This window comes from Saccopteryx bilineata, chromosome X, assembly GCF_036850765.1.
Source record: "Saccopteryx bilineata isolate mSacBil1 chromosome X, mSacBil1_pri_phased_curated, whole genome shotgun sequence".
Lineage (NCBI taxonomy): Eukaryota > Metazoa > Chordata > Mammalia > Chiroptera > Emballonuridae > Saccopteryx > Saccopteryx bilineata.
In genome coordinates, this window is record NC_089502.1 from 85,748,625 (window position 1) to 85,773,875 (window position 25,251).

The 25,251-nt window shown below is 36.8% G+C and overlaps 1 long non-coding RNA gene across 2 annotated transcripts in view; it reads right to left on the reverse strand.

Annotated features, from left to right (window-relative positions):
- Window positions 1–25,251, reverse strand: part of LOC136316867 (uncharacterized) — a 278,566-nt gene that overhangs the window by 16,537 nt on the left and 236,778 nt on the right. The window lies entirely within an intron of this gene.

Sequence of the window (25,251 nt, forward strand, 5' to 3'; positions counted from 1 at the left end):
AACGGTTAACGTAATACACCATATCAACAAAACAAAGAACAAAAACCACATGATCTTATCAATAGATGCAGAAAAGGCATTCGATAAAATACAACACAAGCCTGACCAGGTGGTGGTGCAGTGGATAGAGCACTGGACTGGGATATAGAGGACCCAGGTTCAAGACCTCGAGGTTGCCAGCTTGAGTGTGGGCTCATTGGGTTTGATCAGTGTTCACCAGCTTGGACCCAAGGTCCAAGGTTGCTGGATTGAGCAAGGGAATACTCAGTCTGCTGTAGCCCCACAGTCAAGGAACATATGAGAAAGCAATCAATGAACAACTAAGGTGTTGCAATGTGCAACAAAAAGCTAATGATTGATGCTTCTCATCTCTCTCCCTTCCTGTTTGTCTGTCCCTATTTATCCCTCTCTTTGTAAAAAAAAAAAAATACAACACAACTTTATGTTTAAGACACTCAACAAAATTGGTATAGAAGGAAAATATCTCAATATGGCAAAGGCCATATATGATAAACCATCTGCCAACAAAAAAAGAAAACTACAAAACAATATCTCTAATGTATACAGATAATAAAATACTAAACAAAATACTATCAAATAGAATACAACAACATATTAAAAAATAATACATCATAATCAAGTGAGATTCATTGCAGAATTTCAAAGATAGTTCAACATACATAAAACGGTTAACATAATATACCATATCAACAAAACAAAGAACAAAAACCACATGATCTTATCAATATATGCAGAAAAGGCATTTGATAAAATACAACACAATTTTATGTTTAAAACAATCAACAAAATGGGTATAGAAAAAAATCTCAACAAGATAAAGGCCATTTATGATAAACCATCAGCTAATATTATATTAAATGGCATAAAACTGAGGACATTCCCTCCTTAAATCAGGCACAAGACAGGGTTGTCCACTCTCTCCACTCTTATTTAATGTGGTGCTAGAAGTTCTAGTCCGAGCAATTAGACTAGAGAAAGAAATAAAAAGCATCCATATTGGAAAAGAAGTAAAGGTATCAATTTTTGCAGATGATATGATCCTATACATTGAAAACCCCAAAGACTCCATGAAAAGATCACTAGAAATAATAAACCAATACAGTAAGGTCACAGGATACAAAATTAATATAAAAAGGTCCATAGCCTTGGCCCTGGCCAGTTGGCTCAGTGGTAGAGCATTAGCCTGGCATGCAGGAGTCCCGGGTTCGATTCCTGGCCAGGGAACACTGGAGAAGCACCCATCTGGTTCTCCACCCCTCTCCCTCTCCTTCCTCCCTGTCTCTCTCTTCCCCTCCCACAGCCAAGGTCCATTGGAGCAAAGTTGGCCCAGGCGCTGGGGATGGCTCTGCAGCCTCTGCCTCAGGCACAAGAATGGCTCTGGATGCAACAGAGCAATGCCCCAGATGGGCAGATCATCACCCACTGGTGGGCATGCCAGGTGGATCCCAGTCGAGCGCATGCAGGCGTCTGTCTGACTGTCTCCCTGTTTCCAACTTCAAAAAAAAAAAAAAATAGTTCCTAGCCTTTCTATATGCCAACAACGAAACATTAGAAAACCAATTCAAAAAAATAATCCCCTTCCTGGTTGCAACAAAAAAATAAAATACCTAGGAATAAACATAACAAAGAATGTAAAGGACGTATATAACAAAAACTACAAAGCATTGTTAAGGGAAATAAAAAATAATACAATGAAATGGAAAAATATTCCCTGTTCTTTGATAGGAAGAGTAAATATAATCAAAATGACCATATTACCCAAGCAATATATAAATTTAATAAAATTCCCATCAAAATTTCAATGACATTTTTTTTAAAAATGGAACAAAAAATCATCAGATTTATATGGAACTATAAAAAACCCTGAATAGCCAAAGCAATTCTAAGGAAAAAGAACAAAGCTGGGGGCATTACAATACCTGACTTCTAATTATATTATAGAGCCACCACAATCAAAACAGCATGGTATTGGCAGAAAAATAGACACTCAAACCAATGGAACAGAATAGAAAGTCCAGAAATAAAATCACATATATATGGTCAAATAATTTTTGATAAAAGGGCCAACAACACACAATGGAGAAAAGAAAGTCTCTTCAACAAATGGTGCTGGGAAAACTGGAATGTCACCTGAAAAAGAATAAAAATCAACTACAGTCTGTCCCCTTGTACTAAAATTAATTCAAAATGGATAAAATACCTAACTATAAGACCTGAAACAATAAAGTACATAGAAGAAAACATAAGTACTAAACTTATGGACCTTGATTTTAAAGAGCATTTTATGATTTTGACTACAAAGGCAAGAGAAGTGAAGACAGAGATAAATGAATGGTACCACAGCAGACTAAAAAGTTTTTGCACTGCAAGAGAAACTGAAAAAAAAAATAAACAGACAGCCAACTAAATGGGAAATGATATTTTCAAACAACAGCTCAGATAAGTGCCTAATATCCAAAATATACAAAGAACTCATAAAACTCAACAACAAACAAACAAACAATTCAATAAAAAAATGGGAAGAGGACATGAGCAGACACTTCTCCCAGGAAGAAATACAAATGACCAACAGATATATAAAAAGATGCTCATCTTCATTAGTTATTAGAGAAATGCAAAGTAAAACTACAATATGATACCACGTCACACCTGTTAAATGGAGTATTATTAAGAAGACAGGTAATAGCAAGTGTTGTAGAGGCTATGGAGAAAAAGGAACCCTTATCCACTGTTGGTGGGAATGTAAAGTAATACAACCATTATGGAAGAAAGTATGGTTGTTCCTCAAAAAACCCAAAAAACAACTACCATATTACCCAGCAATCCCTCTACTCTGTATATACCTCCAAAGCTCAAAAACGTTGGTACATAAAAGCACATGCAGCCCCATGTTCATTGCAGCATTGTTCACAGTGGTCAAAACATGAAAACAACCAAAAAGCCCTTCAATAGATGAATGGATAAAGTAGATGTGGTACATATATTCTATGGAATACTACTCAGCCATAAGAAATGATGACATCAAATCATTTACAACAAAATGGATGGATCTTGATAACATTATATGCAGTGAAATAATTAAATTAGAAAAAACTAATAACTGCATGATTCCATACATAGGTGAGACATAAAAACAAGACTAAGAGACATGGACAAGAACGTGGTGGTTACTGGGGGAGGAGGAGGGGGAGGTGGAGGAAGAAGAGGGAGGGAGAAGGGGGAGGGGAGGAGTGCAAAGAAAACCAGATAGAAGGTGACAGAGGTCAATTTGACTTTGGGTGATGGGCATGCAACATAATTGAATAAGATATCCTGGAGATGTTTTCTTTGAACATATGTACCCTGATTTATTAATGTCACCCCATTAAAATTAATAAAAATTTATTGAAAAAAATAAAAAGAATGAAAAATGACAGAAAACTTTCCTAACTTGGTGAAAGAAATAAGCATAAAAGTCCAGGAATAAGAGAATCTCAAACAAGATGAACCCAAAGCAGCCCATACCAAGATACATCATAATTAAAATGCAAAAGGTTAAATACAAAGAGATAATTTTAAAAATATCAAGAGAATAGTAATTACCTATTTACAAGGAACCTCCTGTAAGACTGTAAACTAATTTCTCAACCAAAACTTTTAAGGCCAAAAGAGGTTGGCAAAAAATATTCAAAGGGACAAATGGAAAGGTTCTATGACCACAATTACTGTACCCAGCAAAGCTATCATTTAAAAGTAAAGGACAGATAAAGAGCTTCACAGAAAACGCAAGCTAAAGATTTTATCACCTTCACACCAGTATTATATGAAAAGTTAAAGGTTCTACTTTAAGAAGAAGTAGAAAAAATAGATCAAACATATAAATAAAAAATGGCAATTAATACATATCTATCAACAGATAATCAAAAAATTAATTAATTAACAAATAAGCATAGCAGAAATAGATTCATAGATACAAAGAACAATTTCACAGTTGCCAAATGGGTAGAGTTTTGGGGGAATAGTGAAAAAGTTTAAGAGATTAAGACATACAAATTGGAGAGTAATGGCAGCATGAGAGATACTGCTGATCTCTCCTGTTGAAATTTCAACAAATTGAATGACTATAATGCAGGGAAGGAACACCATCTGGGTTCGCAGGTGCATGGAAAGGATCCATGCACTGAATGGACTAAAGGTGGGATAGGGTAAAAAGGAGGGCATAGGATAAAACGCAATGTGGTGGGCTTTAGAGAGGAGAGGTGAAAACCTAGAGTGACTTTTTTTTTCTTTGCTGAACTATGGGGATGAAGCAAACTCAGGGTTTCTGGATTTTGTCTGAGGGGTATGGAGAGGGAAACTCAGAGTGACTGGGTCTCATTTTGTTCTAAGGAGTTGTAAGACAGAGGGACAGAAGGGGAGATAAGCCAAAGTGGCCACAGAGTGTGGTCATGGGGAGTGTTCCCAATGTCTGCCTGCATCTCACACTTGGCAAAGACAGAGAAAGTTAAAGTGCAGCTGCCAGCCTCACAGATCCTGCCTCCTTAACCTCATAGAATGAAGATTGTCAGAGACAAACCCCACAGCTATCTCTCAAGAGCTACTTTCTCCCACAAAGAACAGAGGTGCTTCATGTTTGGTCCTCAGGTCTGTAGATATGTGAAAAAGAGCACCAGGAAGCATGAGATTTCCACTGTTTGAGCCATAAAGCCCTCAAACACACCCTACCCATCAATGCAACTGTGGCCTCAACTTCATCATTGGGACAGCAACATCTCAGCAGACAGCACAGAAACTTCACAGAGTTAAGTTATAATACAGCGACACCTACTGAAAAAAACCTCTCACAACTGAAATTTACAACTTTTTCTTTTCTTTTTTCCTTTTTTAAAATTCTTTTTTCTCTTTTTCATTTTTGAATTTATTTTTTTTAATTTTTATATTTTATTCTTATTCTTTTTGGGTGTTTTGTTTTTTGTTTTATTTGCTTTCAATCTTTTTTCTTGTGCTTTTTTTCTTGTCATAATTTTTAAATTTTTATGTTTTATAGTATTTAAATTTTTTTCAATTCTTTTAGTTATTTTTTCGTTAGCATTCTTAAAGATACCATTCTCAAATGCCCTCAAGGAAGAAGAAAGCAAATACCATGACTACATAAGAAAGACATATTTCAGAAAGACAATGAAAAATCTCAAGAAAAATATCTCAATCATATGAATGCCTTTGTGTTAAATGACAGATAATTCAAAATTGAAATCCTGAAAATACACAATGAGATGAAAAAAGACACCAATAGGCAACATAATAAGCTTAGATAAAAAATTAATGGACAAAATTAATACCTCACTAAAGTTTTTGAAACTTTACATACAAAGATGAAGAAATCAATATGAAAATTAATGATTGCTGTAGCAATTTTAGCTAATAGAACAAGCAAGATAGAGGAAAGAATCAGTGACATCAAAGACAGTAACTAGACATGTTACAGAGAGAAGAGGAGAGAGACTCAGGAATTTAAAAGATGGAGAAATTACTACAAGAATTCTCAGATTCCGTCAGAAAGAGCAATATAACAATAATGGATATATCAAAATAAGAAAAGAGGGAGAGGGAATGGAGAGTCTATTTAAAGTAATAATTGATGAGAATTTTCCAAACCTATAAAAAGAGTTAGAGCCCTGGCCAGTTGGCTCAGTGGTAGAGCATTGGCCTGGTGTGCAGGAGTCTGGGGTTTGGTTCACGGCCAGGGCACACAGGAGAAGTGCCCATCTGCTTCTCCACCCTTCCCCCCCTCCTTCTGCTCTGTCTCTCTCTTCCCCTCCTGCAGCCAAGGCTCCATTGGAGCAAAGTTGGCCTGGGCACTGAGGATGGCTCTGTGGCCTCTGCCTCAGGCTCTAGAATGGCTCTGGTTGCAGCAGGGTGATGCCCCAGATGGGCAGAGCATTGCCCTCTAGTGGGCATGCCGGGTGCATCCTGATCGGGCGCATGCGGGAGTCTGTCTGACTGCCTCCCCATTTCCAACTTCAGAAAAATGCAAAAAAATAAAATAAATAAAAAGTAAAAAGAGAGCCGTAAATCCAAGAAGCAAAGAGAACGCTGAATTGCCACAACCCAAACATAACTATTCCAGGGCACATTGCAATAAAATTGTCAAAAGATAATGACAATGAAAGAATCCTCAAGGCAGATAAAAAAAATAACAACATAAAATATAAAGAAATGTACCTCATATATAAAGTACCTCAACATAAATAGAGGCAATATCAAACAAACTATCAGCTAATATCATATTAATAATGAAAAAATGAAGGCTTTTTTTCTGAAATTAGGAGTGAGACAAGGCTACCCACTCTCTCCAAGCTTATTCAACATAGTTCTGGAAGTTTTAGCCAGAGCAATCAGGCAAAGGAAAAATTAATGGCATCCATATCGGGAAAGAAAAAGTAAAGGTATTACTTTTTGCAGATGACATGATCCTGTATATAAAAAATCTTAAAGATTACACACACACACACACACACACAAATATTAGAAACAATAACCCAATACTCTAATGTCGCAGGATACAAAATGCCTAGTTGGTTATCATCAGACTTCTCAGCAGAAACTCTACAAGCCAGAACAGAGTGGACCCAAACATCCAAAGTACTGAAAGAAAGGAATTACCAATCACATATACTATATCCATCAAAGTTATACTTTAAAAATGAAGGAGAAATAAAAACTTTTACTGACATAAAAAAGCTGCAGGAATTTATCATCAGAAAACATCCACTGCAGAAAACACTCAAGGAGGTAATTTGACTAGACACAAAGAACAAAACAAATCAAATCTACAAATAAAAGCTCCAAAAAAGTCACAATAAAAACAAGTATAATCTATGACAATAACAAAAAAAGGGAGAGGATAAAGGTCAAAAGTAGTAAAGAAGGATGCAGCGCAAAAGCACTCATAAGACAAAGGACTCTTTTACATATGAACATTTTTTTTCTTAGCCTACTGGTAACCACCCACAAAATAGCCACTACTGAAACACACAGCTTAAAAAAGAAGAAACGGGAAAGAAATATGAAATACCATGAAACATATACAACTGACAGAAACAAAAATGAGAAAAACCAAACAAGACCCAGGGCTACCAGAAAACAAAACATGAAATGGCTATAGGAAATCCTCAAAAGTCAATAATAACCCTAAATGTGCAAAGACTGAACTCACAAAAAAAGACACAGAGTAGCAAATTATATTGGCTAAAGCAAAAACCAACCATATGCTGCTTTTACAGAACACATTTAAGCTGCTAGGACAAAAGTAGATTCAAAGTGAAAGGTTGGAAAATGAATCTTCAAGCAAATATCCAAAGTAATGCAGGTTTAGACATACTTATTTCTGAAAATGTAGACTTCAATACAATAAAGATAAACAGAGAAAAAAATGGACATTTCATGATAATAAAGGGGATATTGAATCAAGAAGACATAACACTTTCTAACATACATGCACAGAACCAGAAAGAACCAAAATATATGACATCTACTAACTTATCTAAAAATATAAACAAAAATATATTTATACTTGAAGATCTCAATATATCATTGACAGCTCTGAACTGATCATCTGAACAGAAAATCAATAAAGAAAGAACAGTTTTAATGACATACCACAACAAATGGACATAATAGATATTTACAGGACATTATATTCCAGGACTTTAGAGTATAGATTTTTCTTCAGTGTACATGGAACATTGTCAAAAATAAAGCATATGTTGGGTCAAAAAATTAATGTCAACAAATTGAGGAAGACTGAAATTATACCAAACTTATTTTCTGATCATAAGTCCTTAAAATTAAAATTGAACTGTATAAAGGAAGTAATAAACCCACAAAAATGTAGAAATTATACAACATACTTCAAAAAATGAGTGGGAGGCCCTGGCCAGTTGGCTCAGTGGTAGAGCATCGGCCTGGCATGCAAGAGTCCCGGGTTTGATTCCTGGCCAGGTACACAGGAGAAGCACCCATCTGCTTCTCCACCCCTTCCCCACTCCTTCCTCTCTGTCTCTCTCTTGCTCTCCCGCAGCCAAGGCTCCACTGGAGCAGAGTTGGCCCAGGCACTGAGGATGGCTCTGTGGCCTCTGCCTCAGGTGCTAGAATGGCTCTGATTGCAGCAGAGCGATGCCCCAGATGGGCAGAGCATCACCCCCTGGTGGGCATGCTGGGTGGATCCCGGTCGGGCGCATGCGGGAGTCTGTCTTACTGCCTTCCCATTTCCAACTTCAGAAAAATACAAAAAAAATGAGTGGGAGAAAGAAGAAAGAAAAGCAGAGATCAAGGGATATGTACAGACAAATTAAAATAACAATATGACATATCAAAAATTTGGGGATGCAGGAAAAGCAGTAAAAAGAGAGATGTTTATATCAATATAGGCTTATGTCAAGAAACAAAAGGGATTTCAAATAAACAACCTAACATTACAACTTAAGGAATTAGAAAAAATTGAACAAAGAAAACCCAAAATTAGCAGAAAAAAAGTAAATAGTAAAAATTAGAGCAGAACTAAATGAAATAGAGAACAAAAAGTATATAAAAAATGAATATAACAAAGAGCTGGCTCCTTAAAAAGATCAATAAAATTGACAAATCACTGGCTAAAATCATTAAGGAAAAACAAAGAAAGAAATCCTATAAACAAAATCTGAAATGAAAGAAATATTACCACAAATATCATAGATTGACAAAATTCATAGTAGAATATTATGAAAGAATATTTACTACCAAATTCAAAAACCTATAGGAAATGGATAAATTTCTACAACTATACAATTTTCTTAGACTGAGTCATGAAAAAGTGGAAAATTTAAATAGACCTATAAATTGGGAGGAAATAGAAACAACTATCAAAAACTTCCCAAAAAACAAAAGGCCAGGACCAGATGGCTATAATAGTAAATTCTAACATTCAAGAAAGATTTGATACCTATCCTTCTCAAAATCACCCAAAATAAACAGGAAGAAGCAATACTTCCTAACACTTTTTATGAGATCACAATAACCCTCATACCAAAATCTGACAAGGACAATACAAAAAAGAAAACTACAAACCAATATCTCTAATGAATACAGATTAAATATCCTAAACAGGCCCTGGCCGGTTGGCTCAGCGGTAGAGCATGGGCCTGGTGTGCAAGAGTCCCGGGTTCGATTCCCAGCCAGGGCACACAGAAGAAGCACCCATCTGCTTCTCCACCCCTCCCCCTCTCCTTCCTCTCTGTCTCTCTCTTCCCCTCCCGCAGCCAAGGCTCCATTGGAGCAAAAGATGGCCCGGGCGCTGCGGATGGCTCCTTGGCCTCTGCCCCAGGTGCTAGAGTGGCTCTGGTCGTGACAGAGCGACGCCCCAGATAGGCAGAGCATCGCCCCTTGGTGGGCGTGCTGGGTGGATCCCGGTCGGGCGCATGTGGGAGTCTGTCTGACTGCCTCCCCATTTCCAGCTTCAGAAAAATACAAAAAAAAATCCTAAACAAAATACTAGCAAATCGAATACAACAACACATTAAAGACAATACAGCATGATAAAGTGGCATTCATCCAAGGAGCACAAGGATGGTTCAACATATGGAAATCAATCAACATAATACACCACATCAACAAAACAAAGAACAAAAATTATATGATCCTATAAATAGATGCAGAAAAGGCATTAGATAAGATACAATATCCCTTTATGTTTAGAACACTCAATAAAATCAGAATAGAAGAAAAGTACCTCAACATAAATAGAGGCAATATCAAACAAACTATCAGCTAATATCATATTAATAATGAAAAAATGAAGGCTTTTTTTCTGAAATTAGGAGTGAGACAAGGCTACCCACTCTCTCCAAGCTTATTCAACATAGTTCTGGAAGTTTTAGCCAGAGCAATCAGGCAAAGGAAAAATTAATGGCATCCATATCGGGAAAGAAAAAGTAAAGGTATTACTTTTTGCAGATGACATGATCCTGTATATAAAAAATCTTAAAGATTACACACACACACACACACACACACACACACACAAATATTAGAAACAATAACCCAATATTCTAATGTCGCAGGATACAAAATCAATATACAAAAGTCTACTGCTTTTCTATATGTCAACAATAAAATTTCAGAAAATGAACAAAAACAATTTGTTTTACAATTGCAACAACAATAAAATAATAAAGGACCTAGAAATAAACTTAACAAGGATATGAAGAACCTATATACCGAAAACTACAAAACATTATTGAAACAAATTGAAAAAGACACAATGAAATAGAAAAATATTAAATGTTCATGGATTGGAAAAATCAACATAGTTAAAATGGCCATATTAATGAAAGTAATATACAAATTTAATGCAATCCCCATCAAAATCCCAATGCTATTCTTTAAAGAAATAAAACAAAAATGACTAGGTTTTTATGGAACCATAAAAAATCCCAAATATCCAAAGCAATCCTGAGGAGAAAGAATGAAGCCAGAGGTATCATGCTACCTGTCTTCAAATCATACTATAGAGTCAGGATAATCTAAATAGCATGGTATTCGCAGAAAAACAGAAATAAAGACCAATAGAGCAGAACTGAGAGACCAGAAATAAAACTACATATATACAGAAAAATCATTTTCAACAAAGGACCCAAAAACACACAATGTAGATAAGAAAGTCTCTTTAATAAATGGTGCTGGGAAAATTGGAAAACCACATGCAAATAATGCAACAAGACCACAGTTTTATGCCCCTGCATAAAAATTAATTCAAAATGGATCCAAGACCTAAATATAAGACCTGAACTATAAATTAAAAGTAGAAAACACAGATATTAAGCTCATGGATCTTTGCCATAGAGAACAATTTATGAATTTGACCCCAAAGACAAGGGAAATAAAGGCAAAAATAAATAAATTGGACTATATCAAGCTAAAACTCTTATGCACAGCAAAAGAAACTAACAACAAAAAAATAAACAGCCAACTAAACAGGAGATAATATTTGCAAGCTATAGCTCCGATTAGGAGTTTATATCTAAAACATACAAAGAACTCACAAAGTTTAGCTACAACCAAGCAAACAATCCAATTATAAAATAGGGAGAGAACCTGAACAGACACTTCACCCAAGAGGACATACAAATGTGTAACATGTATGTGAAAAGATGCTCATTTTCACTGGCAATTTGAGAAATGAAAATAAAAACTATGAAATACCACCTCACACCTGTTTGATTGACTTTTATGAACAAGACAGATCATAACAAGTGTTGGAAAGGCTGTGGAGAAAAACGAGCCCTCATTCACTGCTGGTGAGAATGCAAATTAGTACAACCATTATGGAAGGAAGATGGTGGTTTCTCAAAAAATTAAGAATAGAATTGCCTTTTGACTCAGCAATCCCTCTACTAGGTCTCTACCCCCAAAACTCAAAAACATTTGTATATAAAGACACATGCATCTTCATTTTCATTGTAGCATTATTTACAATGGCCAAGACATGAAAACAATTAAAAAAGAGAGAGGACCTGTAGAGTCACTTCTCCCAAGAAGATATATAAGCAGCAAATAGATATATGTAAAGATGCTTATCTTCAGTATTAGGGAAATGCAAGTCAAAACTGCAATGAGATTCCACCTCCCACATGTTCGATCGGCTCTTATCAATTCATTGTATGTTTTTCACATTTTTTGTTGAAAATTATTTGAACTGAAACAATAAATAACAAAAAATGAAACATAGGTACTAAATTTATGGGCCTTGTTCTTAGAGAGTATTTTATTAATTTGATCCCAACAGAAAGCCAAGTAAAAGCAAAAATAAATGAATGGGCCCTGGCCGGTTGGCTCAGCGGTAGAGCGTAGGCCTAGCATGCGAAGAACCCGGGTTCGATTCCCGGCCAGGGCACACAGGAGAAGCACCCATTTGCTTCTCCACCCCTCCGCCACGCCTTCCTCTCTGTCTCTCTCTTCCCCTCCCGCAGCCAAGGCTCCATTGGAGCAAAGATGGCCCGGGCGCTGGGGATAGCTCTGTGGCCTCTGCCCCAGGCGCTAGAGTGGCTCTGGTCGCAACATGGCGATGCCCAGGATGGGCAGAGCATCGCCCCCTGGTGGGCAGAGCGGCGCCCCATGGTGGGCGTGCCGGGTGGATCCCGGTCGGGCGCATGTGGGAGTCTGTCTGACTGTCTCTCCCTGTTTCCAGCTTCAGAAAAATGCAAAAAAAAATAAAAAATAAAAAAATAAATGAATGGGACTATATCAAAGAAAAATGCTTCCGCACATCCAAAGAAACCACCAAATACAAAGAGGTAACCAACCAAAGGGAGAAGATTTATGCAAACAAAAGCTCTGACAAGGGATTAATATGAAAAATATAGTGTGGACCAAATGTAGGTTTACAGTTATATGTGAAACAGTTTATTCTTGTACTATTATTTATTAATTATTGTATTATTTTCCATATGAACAACTGCTAAACTACTTTTGTCCCACCCTGTATATAAAAAACTTATATAACTCAACACCAAAAAAATAAATAAAAAATACAAAATGGGCTGAAGACCTACACAGACATTTCTCTCAAGAAGACATCCAAATGGCCAACAGATATATGTAAAGATGTCCAACTTCTGTAGCTATTAGAAAAATACAAATCAAAATTACAAGGAGATACTACCTCACACCTATTACAAAGGCCGTTGTCAACAAGACAGGTAATAATAAGTGTTACAGAATTTGTGCGGAAAAAGACCTCATTCACTGCTGGTGGGAATGTAAACTGGTACAGCCACTATGGCAGACAGTATGCATATTCCTCAGAAAATTAATAGAGTTATCTTATGAGCCAGCAACTACTCTTCTGGTTATCTACCAGAAAAATATTGAAAACATGCATTCATAAAGATATATGCACGCCTATGTTCATTGCAGCATTATTCACAATGGAAACTACCAAAGCTTCATGCAGTAGAGGATTGTATAAGGAAAAGGTAATACATATATACAATGGAATTTTACCTAGCCATAAGAAAAGATAAAATACTGCAATTTAAGACAATATGATCGATTTTGAAGATATCATGCTAGGTGAAATAAATCTGAAAGAAAAATTTAAAAACAATCTGAGTTCACTCATGTGTGAAATATCAAACTGCAACAACAAATAAACAAACATGACAAAAGCTGATAGAACAGACAATATTATGGTAGTTCCAAAAGGGAAGGGATGTTAGAGGGTAGTAAAGAGTAAAGTGGGTCAAATATATAGTAATGACTTTGGATGGTGGACACACAATTCAACATCAGATAATGTATCATAGTATTGTACACTTGAAACCTCTATAATTTTATTAACCAACGTTATCCAATAAATTTAATTTTAAAAATAATAGTGAATAAAAATGTGTATGATCTCTGCCACCATAGAGCATATATTCTAGTGGATGAGATACCACATGAATTACAATACAAAATATGAAACTGTAGTAAATGTGAAAGAAGCCAACTGGATGCTATGAAAGATAAATTGATTACATATATTATTGGGCAAGTAAACCATGGCCTGAAAGATAGGTAAGACCCAGCAAGTAATGAGCTTTTTCAAAAGATGTATTCCACAAAACCCCTGAGGCAAGAAAGAATTTGTCATGTTAAAGAAACTTAGAGGCAGCCGGTTTAGATGGCGCAAAATGGTCACAGGGGAGAGAAATAGGAGATAAAATGGCTGCAGGCTAACTATATAGGGTTTGTGTGGGACTTTGGCTTTTAAAAACACTGAATAAGATGAGGAAACATTGCTGAGTTTTGAGAAGAGAAGTAACATAATCTGACTGAAGTTATTAAAAGACCCCTTGGCTACTGTTTGCATGATAAACTAAAGAGAAGTAAATGTGGAAAAGACACTTCAATAACCATCCATGAAATGATGGTGGCTTAGACTAGAAAGTAGAAAGAAGGTTGAGATGTTGCATGGATTTGAGATACTTTTAGGAAGTAGAACTAACAAGCCAATCAATATCCACTCAATCGATGTTACAGAAGAAAATACTTTCTCAATCTTTTCAACTAGTAACTTTAGCCCACATACTAGTAGTTTCAGCCTTGCAATTAGCAAGCATTCAAGGAATATTTATTGAGTTGAATCTCTTGAACACTAGTGCATTGAACATTAGGTTCTATTATAGCATCAGCACCATATGATGTGAAAAGGTAGTAGCAGTCCTTTCCCACAAATATAGGCTTAATAATTTAGTTTCATCATTGGAGGGTGGTGGGTAGAGAAGGCAGGGAAAAATTTTTTCTCCTTTTGCAAGGCACTAAAGTGAAAAAAGAAATTATGCAGGAATTCCTATGCCTAATCATGTCTGTTAAATCATATAGTATGATTTGTGTAGCAAAAGAGTTATGATGCCTCACCAGTGCTCATTTCCAAAGAACCAAATGCATGCTTCACAATACAGGCCATAATGTTTCTCAGGGCAAAAAGCATCCCTTTGGGATGTCAGAAAAAAAATTTAACTTTGTCAAATCGTCAGACTCTGGTCAAGATTTAACTACTCTGTTTCTGGCTCATTGCAGCAAGTATTTTTTCCTTCCATACATCACTCCAGGATTCCTCAGAATTTTATATTTAGTCAGAAACAATGTTCTTATTTTATGCTAGTCCCTGTGCTGCAGGATCAACAAGACACAGTCCTTGTCCTTGCAGAACTTAGAATCTAAGAGGAATATATATATAATGATTATATTATATATGTAAAACCTAACAAGTCTATTTACCAGTATGATTTTAAATTTTCTTTGTCTTAGTTTCTGATTGACAAATTTTAAGCAGAAGCTTTAAGTTTATACCTCAATTGGGTAATTAGTGATCTATAAACAATCATGAGGGGTTTATATCTTAAAGAACCTACCATTATTTTTGTAACGAGATTAAATCATTTTGTTAGGTGACTACTTCCATTTTCACAATGCATTTGGTTGCAATCAGTAATTAGTAAGACCTTCATACCTTACTCCTTTAGATAGATCAAAAAAAGCTAGAAGCATGAAATACAACTCTTGGTGATTTTTGAGTGGTAGAGCAGCTTTGTGCAGCACACTTGTGGCAATCCTCTGCTCTCCTTAGGTACAAAGCCCAAATAACATTATTTAATGTTTGTAATTCATATTTTCCTGTTATGTTAGATGTATTACTCCTAATTCAATTATATTTCTTATAGTATTTACATTCTAAATTGCCAAACTGTTTTTGCCTCTTCCAGTTATTCTTTTTAATTTCTCAAGGAAACACTGCCAGTATATATGAGAAGAAAATTACAAACCCACCTTCCATAGAAATACATGCTCCCTCAGCAATAATAGAGACACAGTGGATTCAAGAGCACTTTGGAAAATGTTAAGCCCTAAATTAATGTATGTGGTTATTACAGTGATGACAATGTTAATGATGACAATGCCAATGGCAACATGATCCCAATATCAATGTTTCTGTTAAATATAAGACCATAGCTTATTGCAATATCTCAGATTTCTTTTCTGCAATGCCCATCACATCCTTGTTAAGGCTCTGAAAACAAATAAAGCAGTACACGTATAGACCAATACTATTGTTAAAAAGTCAATGAAAACCCAGTGCTATATATGACTCAAGCTGTTTCTTTTTTAGATTTTTTTATTCATTTTAGAGAGGAGATACAGAGAGAGAGAGAAGGAGGGAGTAGCAGAAAGCATCAACTCCCATATGTGCCTTGACCAGGCAAGCCCAGTGTTTTGAGTTGGTGACCTCAGGGTTCCAGGTCGACACTTTGTCCACTGTACCACCACAGGTCAGGCAACTCAACCTTTTTATAATCACATATAGTACAATATACTCTCTCAGCTGCATCTAAATTTGAAAATTGGGAGATGATGTCAGAGTACTAGCGTCATGAGAGATAATCCTAATCTCTCCCCTTGAAATTTCAACATATTAAACAATTATAATACAGTGATGAAACCACAGGTGAGCTCATCGGTATGTCTAAAAGATCAATGCACAAAATGCAATAAAGGAGTAACAGGGTAAAAAGAGGGATAGAAGATAAAATGCATTCATGGTGGTCTTTGGAGAGGAAAGTAGACAAACCTGGAGTAATCAGTTTTTCTTTATCTCTGCTCGACTATGTGGAGCAGGGAAGTTTGGGCTCTCTGGATTTAGTCTGAGGGGTACTGAAAAAGAAACTCAGAATGACTGGGTCTTTTTCTCCCTGGAGGAATGGTGATACAGAGAAGCCAAGGGGGAGATAAACCAAAGCGGCCAGGATATGGGATCATGGCCAGTGTTCTTGTGGTCCGCCTGCAGCTGGCACTGGGAAGAGACAGTAAAAACTAAAGTGTGCCCCCCAAACTCCCAGATCCCACCTCCCTCAATTCACAGTAGGAATAGTGGCAGAGACAAACCTGACAGCTAGCTCTCCAGAACCACTATCTCCCCTGAATAACAGAGGTTCTCCGTGTCAGGTAGCCAAGTCTGTTGAGACATGGGAAGAATCAACAAAAAGTCTAAGATCACCATTGCTAGAGCCTTAAAGTCAGAAAGCCAAAGCCATAAAGTTTAAGCCTTAAAGCCAAAGATGTTAAGCTGTCAAAACATACCCAAAACATCAATGTACTTGTGGCCCCACCTGTATCATTTTGACAGCAACACCTCAGTGGAGGGAAGCCCTGGAATTTCACAAACTTAAAAGTTGCAATACCACAACACCTACTGGAAGAAATCTCTCAAAACTAAAATTTATATTTCTCTTTTTTATTATTTTATTTTTTATTATTTATTTCTTTTCCTCTTTTGAGTTTTATATAATTTAATTTTTTGTATTTTTATTATTTTTTGGGTGTATTGTTTGCTTTTGATTTTTTTGTTTTCAATATTTGTTTCCTATGGTTTTTCTTTTTGACTTGTTATAATTTTTTTTAATTTTACTATTGTATTTTTTAATTTTATATTTTTAGTTGGTTTTTTTTTGTATTTTTCTGACGCTAGAAATGGGGAGAGACAGACAGACCCCGCATGCGCTCGACCGGGATCCACCCGGCACGCCCACCAGGGGCGAGGCTCTGCCCACCAGGGGGCGATGCTCTGCCCCTCCAGGGCATCGCTCTGCCACGACCAGAGCCACTCTAGCACCTGGGGCAGAGGCCAAGGAGCCATCCCCAGCACCCGGGCCATCTTTGCTCCAATGGAGCCTTCGCTGTGGGAGGGGAAGAGAGAGACAGAGAGGAAGGAGGGGGGGTGGAGAAGCAAATGGGTGCTTCTCCTATGTGCCCTGGCCGGGAATCGAACCCGGGTCCCCCGCACGCCAGGCCGACGCTCTACCGCTGAGCCAACCAGCCAGGGCCTAGTTGTTTTTTTAGGGTTCTTAACAATACCACTCTCAAATGTGCTTAAGAAAGAAGGAATTGAAAACCATGGCTACACAAATTTAGAAAAAAAATTAAAAATCTCCAGAAAAAAAAAATCTCAATAACATGGAAAACTTGGAGGTAAATGACAGGGAATTCAAAATTGAAGTTCTGAAAATACTCAAAGAGATGCAAGAAAACACCAAGAAGAATCTTAATGAGCTCAACAAGGTGACTGAAATTTTCAAAACAGAGATAAAGAACTCAATATATTAATTGGAGACACAGGCAGCAAGTTTAGCTAACAGAACAATCCAGATAAAAGAAAAAATTAGCGACATTGAAGACAGGCAAGTAGAAATACTACAGAAGGAAGAGTAGAGAGACTCACAAAATAATAATAATAATAAAAACAGACAGAGCTTTACAAGAATTGTCCAGATATCAAAAAAATTGCAGTGTGAGAGATACTCTCAATCTCTCCCATTGAAATTTCAACAAATTCTAGAATTATATGCAAAGAAAAACTCCAGATGAACCTTAAGTATAAACACATCTGATAGACAAAGATATGATTGTCCAAGAAGGTGGGCCAAAGATAGAATCTACTCACTGAAGAAGAAAAAAATGCCAGAGGACTGAGTTTTTTTCTTTCCATGGGGACCTGAGGGAGGGAGGCACTGTTGGCACAGGATTTATCTCAGAGATGCAGCCAGAAGAAGAGAAGAGTTTCGGGGAAAGGAGCTGAGACAGGGGCAACAACAAAGAACAGGGAGTAAGGCCATTTCCCAGAGTCTGCCGCACCCATGATTGCAGGCACTGAGTGATTGCAGACACTGGGCACACACAAAGCCCATAGTGTACACTAAAACACTGCATGCATTAGCTTGTGGAGATTAGCCCACTGGACACTGGGGCATGCTTGATCTGCCCACCCGACCAGGAGAGTTTAGCCTTGTAGTGCCAGACACATTTGATCTGGGATCAGTGCCCCACCGACTTCAAAGCTCGGACACCGGCTTGCCTGGCAGAATTTAACCTGTGTGTATGGGATGCCCCTGATCTGCAGTTTCTGCCACAATTGCACTGAAGCTCAGGCTTGTGGTGCTAAACCCCTACCCTGCCCAGGGCAGCAATTTGTTTAGAGTGGTATCAGAGGGGAACTAAATTGTGTCACTTCAGCCTCCCAGTCCTGCATTGCTCCCCTTGCTGTGTGAACAGTGGCAGTGGTGGACACCCAACAGCTGGATCTCCAGGCTGTTCTCTTCTGCAAGAGGCGGGGATACCCAGGTGCTTGATCCCCTGCTCTGTTGGGCTGTGAACTCCCGGTAGGCCATTGCTTGAGCCATAAAATTGCAAAGCCCTAAGCACAAGCCCTTCTTACCAACACAATGGTTCTACCTGCATCATTACAGAAGCGATGCCTCAGCAGAGCTCCACTCAAATATCTTGCAGGGGTAAACCTTGTAGTATAGCATTTAAAAACTAATGTTACCTCTCAAAACTGAAAAATATACACATATTTCTTTTATTTTTTTTGCTTTATTCCCACTTTTTCTTCTTTCTCCTTTTTCCTATCTGAACTTCATTATCCTTAGTTGTTATATTTTTTTATTCTTGATTTTTGCAAGAGATTCATTTCTAACACTTTCTCTTCTTTCTTCTTCTATCATCTTTATTTCTTTTTTATTTTCCTTTTTTCTTTATTTCTCTATCACCTGAATGTTATTTTTCATCAAATAATTATATTTTAGACTCACACTTCTTTTTTTAAAAGACTTTATTTATTCAATTTTCAGAGAGGAGAGAAAGAAAGAGAGAGAGAAAGGGAGAGGAGCAGAAGCATCAAATCTCATATGTGTCTTGACCAGGCAAGCCCAGGGTTTCGAACCAGTGACCTCAGTGTTCTAGGTTGTTGCTTTATCCCACTGTGCCACAACAGGTAAGGCTAGAATCATACTTCATTATGTGGCTTTTTTTTTCATTTTACTTCATTTTTATATTTTTCCTCAGTTTTTTCTTTTTATTATCTGTAGTTTTTATTCTACATATCATTATTTATAGAATTTTTATTTTTTCATTGTATTTTTTTAATTTTTATTTTTTATATTATTCTTCAATTATCTCTTGTTAGGGTTATTAACAATACCACTCACAAATGCCATCAAGGAAAAAGAAGTTAAATGTGGATATATAAAACAGAGAGATATAGCTCAGATTGATGATTAAAAATCTCCAGAAAAAACCTCAATTACATGGAAGTGTTGGAGCTTAATGACAAAGAATTCAAAATTAGGCTCTGGCCAGTTGGCTCAGCGGTAGAGCGTTGGCCTGGCGTGCGGGGGACCCAAGTTCGGTTCCTGGCCAGGGCACATAGGAGAGGCGCCCATCTGCTTCTCCACCCCCTTCCTTCCTCTCTGTCTCTCTTTTCCCCTCCCGCAGCCAATGCTCCATTGGAGCAAAGATGGCCCGGGCGCTGGGGATGGCTCCTTGGCCTCTGTCCCAGGTGCTAGAGTGGCTCTGGTCACGGCAGAGCGATGCCCCGGAGGGGCAGAGCATCGCCCCCTGGTGGGCAGAGCCTCAACCCTGGTGGGCGTGCTGGGTGGATCCCAGTTGGGCACATGCGGGAATCTGTCTGACTGTCTCTCCCCATTTCCAGCTTCAGAAAAATACAAAAAAAATAAAAAAATAAAAAAATAATTCAAAATTAAAGTTCTCAAAATACTCAAAAAGATACAAGAAAACAATAAAAGGCAATTTAGTGAGCTCAAAATATAACTTAATGAACAAAAAGAGTACTTCAACAAAAAATTGAAACTATAAAAAAGAACCAAACAGAGATGAAAAACTCAATACATGAACTGAAAAATGAGGTAACAAGTGTAGGTAATAGAACAGGCCAGATAGAGAAGAGAATCAGTGACACTGAAGACAGGCAAATAGAAATACTACAGCAGCGGTTCTCAACCTGTGGGTCGCGACCCCAGCGGGGGTTGAACAACCAAAACACAGGGGTCATATGTATTTTCCGATGGCTTTAGGCGACCCCTGTGTTTTGGTTGTTCGACCTCCGCCAGGGTCACGACCCACAGGTTCAGAACCGCTGTACTACAAAGAGAAGAAGAGAGAGACTCACAAATTAAAAAAAAAAATAAGAAAGCACTACAAGAATTGTCTGACTCCATCAGAAAGAGCAATATAAGAATAATGGGTATATTAGAAGAAGAGAGGAAAAAGGGAATGGAGAACATATTGAAACAAATAATCAATGAGAATTTCTCAAGCCTGTTCTAGAAAGAATGAGAGCCTTGAATCCAAGAAACAAACAAAACTCTGAGTTATCTCAACCCAATCAGACCTATTCCAAAGTACATCATAATGAAATTATCAAAAATCAGTGATAAAGAAAGAATCCTCAAGGCAGCTAGGGAGAAAAAGAATATAACATAAAAAGGAAGGCCCATTAGACTATCATCAGATTTCTCAGCAGAAACTCTAAGAGCCAGAAGAGAGTGGACCCCAACATTTAAAGTACTGAAAGAGAAGAACTACCAGCCAAGAATACTATATCCATCAAAGCTATCCTTCAAATACAAGCAGGAAATGAAAACATTTACAAACCTATAGAAGCTAAGGGAATTTATCACCAGAAAACCCCCACTACAGAAAATACTAAAGGGGGTTATCTGACCAGATACAAAGATGAAACAAAACTAAACTACAAGTAAAAATTTTAACAAAACCACAATAAAAACAAGGATAATCTGTGACAACAGTAACATAAAAGGGGAGAGGATAAATATCTGCAGTTGCAAAGGAGACTGGAGTGCAGCAGTACTCAAGAGAATGGAATCTAATAAATATGATAAATTTTCTTTTAATAACCTAATGGTAACAACCCTTGAAAATGCCACTACTAAAACACATAGCTTAAAAAAAGAAGAAACAGATGATAGAAGTATGGAATACCACCAAACAAAAACAAATGAAAGAAAAACAAAAAAAGAAGAACTAAACAAGACAAAAAGCTATCAGAAAGCAGTATATAAAATGTCAATAAGAAATACTCAAGTGTTCATAATTACACTAAATGTAAATGGATTGAACTCACCAATAAAGAGGCACAGAGGCCTGACCAGGTGGTGGTGCAGTGGATAGAATGTCGGACTGGGATGCAGAAGGACCCAGGTTCGAGACCCCGACATCGCCAGCTTGAGCGTGGGCTCATCTGGCTTGAGCAAAGAACTCACCAGCTTGGACTCAAGGTCGCTGGCTCCAGCAGGGGGTTACTTGGTCTGCTGAAGGCCCACGGTCAAGGCACATGTGAGAAAGCAATCAATGAACAACTAAGAAGTCACAACGCGCAACGAGAAACTGATGATTGATGCTTCTCATCTCTCTCCATTCCTGTCTGTCTGTCCCTGTCTATCTCTGCCTCTGTAAAAATAAATAAATAAATAAATAAATAAATAAATAAATAAATAAATAAAAGAGGCACAGAGGACCAGATTGGATAAAGAATTAAACCCAACAATATGCTGCCTTCAAGAAACACATCTAAGCTACAAGGATAAAAACAGATTCAAAGTGAAAGGTTGGAAAAAGATTCTCCAAGCAAAGAATATCCAAAGAAAAGCAGGTGTGGCTATACTCATATCTGACAATGTTGACTAGAACACAACAAAGGTAACCAGACAAAGATGGATATTTCATAATGATAAAGGACACATTGTATCAAGAAAACAAACAACTTCTTAATATATATGCACTGTACCAAGGTACACCAAAATATAAAAAAAAAATACCAACTAACTGATTTAAAAACAGAAGCAGACAAAAAACAATTATATTTGGCAATCCCAACCCAGCATGGATGTCTTTAGATAGATCATCCAAAAACAAAATAAAGAAAAAAATATTGGCCTTAAAACAATGCACTTGAGCAAATGACCATAATAGACATTTTTAGGACATTTATTTCCAAAACAAAAGATTATACATTCTTCTCTAGTGTGCATGAAACATTCTTAATAATAGACTATATGTTGGGACATAAAACAAACATCAACAAATTCCGGAAGATTGAAATTATAGCAAGCATATTTTCTAATCATAAGGCTTTGCAATTAGATCTCCACTGCAAAAAGGTACTTGAGAAACCCACACAAATGTGGAAATTAAACAACATACTTCTAAAAAATGACTGGGTCATAGAAGAAAAAAATAGAGATTAAAATACATATACAGACAAAATAAAGACATCATATACAAAAATGTCTGGGATGCAGTGAAAGCAGTAATGAGTAAAGTTTATGTCATTATAGGTTTGTATTAAATATACAAAGAACTCATAAAACTCAACAACAAACAAACAAACAATCCAATAAAAAAATGGGAAGAGGACATGAACAGACACTTCTCCCAGGAAGAAATACAAATGGCCAACAGATATATGAAAAGATGCTCATCTTCTTTAGTTATTAGAGAAATGCAAATCAAAATTGCAATGAGATACCACCTCACACCTGTTAGATTAGCTATTATTAACAAGACAGGTAATAGCAAATGTTGGAGAGGCTGTGGAGAAAAAGGAACCCTCATACACTGTTGGTGGGAATGTAAAGTAGTACAACCATTATGGAAGAAAGTATGGTGGTTCCTCAAAAAACTGAAAATAGAACTACCTTATGACCCAGCAATCCCTCTACTGGGTATATACCCCAAAACTCAGAAACATTGATACGGAAAGACACATACATGCAGCCCCATGTTCATTGCAACATTGTTCACAGTGGCCAGGACAAGGAAACAACCAAAAAGCCCGTCAATAGACGACTGAATAAAGAAGATGTGGCACATATACACTATGGAATACTACTCAGCCATAAGAAATGATGACATCGGGTCATTTACAGCAAAATGGTGGGATCTTGATAACATTATACGAAGTGAAATAAGTAAATCAGAAAAAAACAGGAACTGCATTATTCAATACGTAGGTGGGACATAAAAGTGAAACTAAGAGACATTGATAAGAGTGTGGTGGTTACGGGGGGAGGGGGGAAAGGGAGAGGGAAAGGGGGAGGGGGAGGGGCACAAAGAAAACTAGATAGAAGGTGACAGAGGACAATCTGACTTTGGGTGATGGGTATGCAACATAATTGAAAGACAAGATAACCTGGACTTGTTGATCTTTGAATATATGTACCCTGATTTATTGATGTCGCCCCATTAAAAAAATAAAATTATAATTAAAAAAAAAGAAACAAGAGAGATTCCAACTAACCAACCTAATATCACATCTTAAGGCACTAGAAAAAGAAAGACAGAGTCAATTCAAAATCAGCAGAAGAAAAAGAATAGTAAAAGTTACCACAGAATTAAATGAGATAGAAAACAAAAAAACTATAAAAAATTTAATAAGTCAAAGAGCTGGTTCTTTCAAAAGATCAAAAAAATTGAAAAACCACTGGCAAAACTCACTAAGGAAAAATGAGAAAAGACTCATATAAACAAAATCTGAAATTAAAGAGAAATTATCACAGATATCATAGATATACAAAGGATCTTTGTAAAATATTATAAAATATTATATGCCACCAAATTCAACAACTTAAAGGAAATGAATATATTTCTAGAACTCTACAATCTTCAGACTGAGTCACAACGAAGTGGAAAACTTAAGTAGTTCTATAAGCAGGAAGGAAATAGAAACAACTACAAAAACCTCCCCAGAAATAAAAGTCCAGGACCACATGGCTACACTAATAATTCTACAAAGTATTCAAAGAAAATTTGGTCCCTACCTATCCTTCTCAGAGTCTTCCAAAATATAGGAAAAATAGTATTCCTTAATACATTTTATAAGGCCAACATAACTTTTGTAACAAAACATGACAAGGACACACGCACTCAAAAACAAAAACACTACAGACCAGTATCTCTAATGAATATCGATGCAAAAATTCTAAACAAAATACCAGGATTTCAAACACAATACATATTTTTAAAAATACATCACAATCAAGTAGTATTCATTCCAGGAGCACAAGGATAGTTCGACATATGGAAATCGATCAACTTAATATACCACATCTAGAATACAAAAAGTGTCATATGATTCTATCGGTAGATATTGAAAAAGCATTTGATAAGATACAACATCCTTTTATGTTTAATAAACTCAATAAGTTCAGAATAGAAGGAAAGAACATCAACATAATAAAGGTCATATATGACAAATCATCAGCTAATATCATACTAAATTGTGAAGAAATGAAGACTTTTCTTCTAAAATCAAGAACAAGACCAGTCTGCCCACTCTCTCCATTCTTATTCAATATAATTCTGTAAGTTTTATCCAGAGCAATCAGGCAAGGGACAGAAATTAAAGAGATTCATATTGGGACAGAAGTAAAGTTATCACTTTTTTTAAGATGACATGATCCTGTATATAGAAAACCCTATCCTGACCAGGTCGTGGCGCAGTAGATAGAGCATTAAACTTGGACTTGGAGGATCCAGGTTTGAAATACCAAGGTCACCAGCTTAAGCACCAAGCTCATCTGGTTTGAGCAAGGCTTACCAGCTTGAGCCCAAGGTCGCTGACTTGAGCAAGGGATCACTCACTCTACTGTAGCCCCCTGGTCAAGGCACATATGAGAAAGCAATTAATGAACAACTAAGATGCCACAACTTTGAACTGATGCTTCTCATCTCTCTTCCTTCCTGTCTGTCTGTCCCTATCCCTCTCTCTGTTTCTGTCACAAAAAAAGATAACCCCAAAAACTCCACCGAAAAATATACTAGAAATAATTAATCAACACAATAAAGTCGCAGGATAGAAAA